Source organism: Chrysoperla carnea, chromosome 1 (genome assembly GCF_905475395.1).
Source record: "Chrysoperla carnea chromosome 1, inChrCarn1.1, whole genome shotgun sequence".
Lineage (NCBI taxonomy): Eukaryota > Metazoa > Arthropoda > Insecta > Neuroptera > Chrysopidae > Chrysoperla > Chrysoperla carnea.
Window position 1 is genome coordinate 132,802,483 of NC_058337.1, and position 5,064 is coordinate 132,807,546.

Genomic DNA, 5,064 nt, shown 5'->3' on the forward strand with positions numbered 1-5,064 from the left:
CTTTGATTTAGACGATGAAGTGATTTAGTTCATTTGTTTTTTAGAAAAGTAATTTGATCGACAGTGCTCTTAGCTATGCTTAGGACGAGTTGAGGGTGTGTACCTGAACAAACTGGATCAGAAACGATTATCTTCAATCAACATTCTCGATTAAATTACCTTTCACAAATTCAAATTACAATTCCACAAACGAATCGACCAGATTTGATTTTATGTCAAGGATTTCTTTAAATTTTTAATTTGCTATTATTCAGACATAAACTTTACATCTCCATGAGTAGGGGTAAATTGCGGTTTCAAAAACATTTTGGACTTTGGACTGTGACGTAGTTTTCTTATATGACCTAGAAATGAACGACTTTCAGGTCATTGAACTGCATTGTCTGGTGAATGTCTGGTAAGAGAGAGGTCATTAACCTACTTTTGGATGCACTTTCTGGGAATGCATTTTTTTTTTGGGATGTACTTTTTTGAATGCATTTTTTTTGGGAGATGCACTTTTAGGAATGCAATTTTGAGATCATTGAACTGCAACTCTGATGACGTATTGTTTCAACAATGGATGTACTTCCACAATGAGAACCATCTCACTCGGTAGTCGCTGTCCAATAAATTGAAGTATGAAGTGAAGATGCTGGTATAGAAATATACTTTTTTAAAAAAAACAAAAGATAGCAGTGGGATAATGGAAAAATTTTGAAATGCTAATATTAACAAATTTACATATTACTATTCAAAGCAGGTTTTTAAAAAAAAATACTTATTATGTAAATATTTACGTTTATTTTTTCAAATCATTCTTATGATAGATACAAAATAATTGTATAGTTGAAAAAAAAGTCATCATCATGATATTAATAACATATAATATGTTAACCTGAAAATAGGATATACCATGAAATAAAAAAACCTGTTTGATAAAAAAATATTTCTTTCGTTACATAATTAATATTCAAACATCTTATTGTGATATTGAAAAAGCATATGTTAATATTTTTTACAGAGTATAAAAATGTTTATTTTACTGTCTAATATTAATCAAATTCAATAACATTTCCTTTATTTTTAGATAATCACTAATATTATTGCCTGCTGACCAATTTTCAATCTCGCAAACATCTTCTCCAGTTTGATCTATTTGTATAAATTCACCATTATTATTTGTAGGAGACTTAATTTTCTTCATCAACCACCTCCAAGTATCTAAATTTTTTGAAAATGGATAAAATTTTAAGTTTATATTTCTTGCTTTACATCAATACATAGTATAAAACAAAGTCGCTTTCTCTGTCCCTATGCCCCTTTGTATGCTTAAATCTTTGAAACTACGCAACGGATTTTAATGCGGTTTTTTTTATTAGATAGAGTGATTCAAAAGGAAGGTTTTTATGTATAATAATACATCCATATTATAGTAGAGTAAGGGGTTGAAATAGGGGTTGAAAAGGATATGCTTCAAAAACTAAAAAAGTTGTGCATCGATTAAGCTCAAATATTGACACGATATACAATCAGCTTAAAAGATCTATTGTTTTTATCTACTTTTAACCTTCGGAGGGTAGAAAGGTGTTGCGAGAAAGTGGGAAGGAATTATCGAATATTTACAAATAAACCTAAGTGGGGTATCAAATAAAAGAGCATGACGTGTACATTACAAAACTGTTATCCCACGCAAGGAAATGTGGAGGGAGGGGTTCAAGTGGGGATGTTGCCCAGCAAAGCGGGTAGTTCACAGCTAGTGCATTAATTCAATAGATTGATAAACTTTCCACCCAAAAAAAATATTAGATGAGAATATCATTGTGAAAAAAATCTTTTAATTTATATAGATATTTTATTTTTAATAGTATACAAATTTATTTCACTGTATAATATTTAATATCAATTGCTCATTTCCAAGTCTCAAGATTTTTCGAAAATGGATGAAATTTCAATTTTATATTTCTCGTTTTACATACATTAATAAGACATTCCAATGCTTTAACACGTCCATACTGTATAGCAGTAATTAATCCATCATGCAAATACTTCTCTAAACTAGACATCCTTAAAAGTTCTACAACCTAAAAAAAATATTTGATGTTAAGCTCATTTTAAAAAAATCTTATATATATATGTATATAAATATGTATATATATATATATATATATATATATATATATATATATATATATATATATATATATATATATATATATATATATATATTAAAAATATATATATATTTTTAATAGGTTGATAAACTCTTCATATAAAATATTAAATGTGAAGGTTATTGAAAAAAATTTTTAATTTACATAGTTATTTTTTTTTAATAGGAAGATATATTTTTATCACATTTTATACCATGTATATATGAAATATACATGGTATATTAAGTTTAGTCCCAAGTTTGTAACGCTTAAAAATAATGATACTAGGAAAAAAATTTTGTCATAGGTGTTCATAGAATCACCTAATAAATCCATTTCCGGTTGTCCGTCCGTCCGTCTGTGGACACGATAACTCAAAAACGAAAAAAGATATCGAGCTGTTTGTATGTGTTATGTGATAAAGAAATCAACACTGACTATGCATGGTATTTCAACAATTAACTCAGTCAATTGTTTGTTTTCACTTGTTTTGTTTATTTCTTAATGATAATAATATGTACCTTATTTATACTGGTTTTATTATTTAAAGTTCATCAGGGTAATTAAAAATAAAAACTAGTTTTTCAAATACGAATATTTAGCTATAATCAAAAATTTTTTGGGTATATAAAGCCATAAAAATCATTTTGTTTTTATATTTTACTTAGCACAAGTCTAAAGGTGAACGAAGATTAACAATGGTCTATGGAACGAAAAATGTAAGTGTTTTAAAATATTTTTTTTTCTCAAATTTGTTCATTTTTTCTTTTTCTTTTAATTAGTCTATGAGTGATTTTCACAATGATATTCACATCTAATATTTTTTTTAGGTGGAAAGTTTATCAATCTATTGAAAAAAGAATAGAATAAATTAAAGATTTTTTATTTGTGAAAAAATGTATTCATTCTCGAATAGGCTCGGTATATAAGCTTGAATACTTTTACAACATATCCATCTTTAACTAAAGTTAAAATTTTTTCTCAAGATTTATTTGTAAAATTTAAAAATGGTGAAAATTTCCTTGAAATTGATCATTTTAAATTACAAAATCAAGGAAGTGTTGGTATATGTGAATGGAGAAGCGAGGGAGCATTTGTATATATCAAACTATTGGCGACTGAAGTGGTTTGGTGGATGGGCAAATGAGGTGACGATAAAGGAGATGGTGAGAGTAGTGAAGACTATTCTCGCCTATGAAGAAGTAGGGGTGATTTACGTAGAGGAGGAGGTTGAGAGAAACCTTTTCATCACGGGATGGAACTAGGTAAATTTTTTTATATACTAGTTACGTTAGGATAAGTTTTTTCAATCCACGAAAGCTTTTCGATAAAATGATGGTGTCACGTTTTCCCTGGAAGAAATGCTAGATGAACACAATGTGTCTATACTTTTGGAACAACGTGTAAATATAAATATATGCAAATATATATTTCACTAAAATAAATAAATAATATAATATTTATATAAAGATTACATACACAGATTTTTTTAAATATTTATTTTATGTTTTATAAATAATGTAAAAACATATCATCACATTCAACGTTCATATCCTGTGCATTATAATCATCAAACCATGTTTAATTTAATTAACTTTTAAAAATATTAAAAATGTTAGCAAAAATATCTAACTAGTTGTTTTAATTCATTTTTGTATTTTAAAGATAATATAATTTTTAATGTCCTTTAAAATATGTTGTAGCATTATTCAAAATAGAATTATTTTCGCAGAACATCGGCTAAATTACCAATTGTCTTTAATTTATCTATTTTTTGATTTCATAGATTTTTCATAATTCCAAAAATATCTATGGTAGCGAACCAATTAATAGTGGATAAATTTGGCCTGATCTTCATCAATAAATTCTTTAATTAAAAGCAGCAAGTTCAATATACCATGAATATTCAAATTATAATCTCCCCACCTTCAAAATAACCCCTACCCAATTTGCGGAAAGTCATAGAAAATTATCTCGAACGAATAAACTACCACAAAAGATCCAGCGATAAATAGAGCATACTTACTCATGATTGGATTAATAAAAATATAAATTTAATATGTATTACATTTTGTGTGTTTAAAAAAAATTAAGTAATGAATGAAACCCCAATTAGATCAGCTTTTATGTAGAATCGGTTCCACTTCACTCAGCAAAGCAGGTTTAATTATAAGTTTATAATGGTAAGAACTGGGCAAAGATAGAGAGAATCGAATAATAACGTGATAGAAGAAAATTGGGAAGCAAAACAATATTTTTGTATTTTATTGCCAGGTATGAGATGTTTTCTTGAGTACTGTGACTTAAACTAAGAATGATATTTTACATACAGAGTATTTACACAAATGATTATTGTTTATTTTTCTTCATGTACATGAATTCATCGAAATATTTAATGAAAAATTTTGGAAAATAAGTTTCAACCAGACATATACTAATACATAGACTAGTGATTTTGTTTAAAAATTTACAATTTCCGTTGATAAAAGATAAAAAATGTGGCATTGATAAATATATTATTATATATTTTAATATCAATTTATTGTCGAAATATGCCATTTAAATATTTATAAAAAGACATTTAAACAAATATTTAAGATAATTTGAAATGCTCTATAAAAATATCTTTATATCCATTGTTAATCCAAGAGCCAGGTATACAAAATACTCACTACAATGATATTAAGTGCAAAAAATGAATTGTAACACTAATCAGTTTCATCCAATGATTTTTATTCACATTTCTTTCAAAAATTACTCTTGCCATTTAACGACCAAGATTGATTGAAAACTGAAATCTAAAATTTTTAGCAGGGTTAAGGCTGTTAAAAATAGAGTAGATCCAACTTCCAGCCCTTATTCAAGTCCATAAAATAAATTCAAGGCAAAATGCATGCGTCATTTATATACAAAACCATTCTATTTTAAGAAT

The 5,064-nt window shown here is 26.8% G+C and overlaps 1 long non-coding RNA gene across 1 annotated transcript; it reads left to right on the forward strand.

The window, feature by feature from the left end:
* The first annotated feature begins 3,134 nt into the window (after nucleotides 1-3,134).
* On the forward strand, nucleotides 3,135-4,201 carry LOC123305799. Its single transcript, XR_006536858.1, has 2 exons — nucleotides 3,135-3,397; nucleotides 3,919-4,201. It is a non-coding gene; the product is annotated as an uncharacterized LOC123305799 (long non-coding RNA).
* Nucleotides 4,202-5,064: the final 863 nt, after the last annotated feature.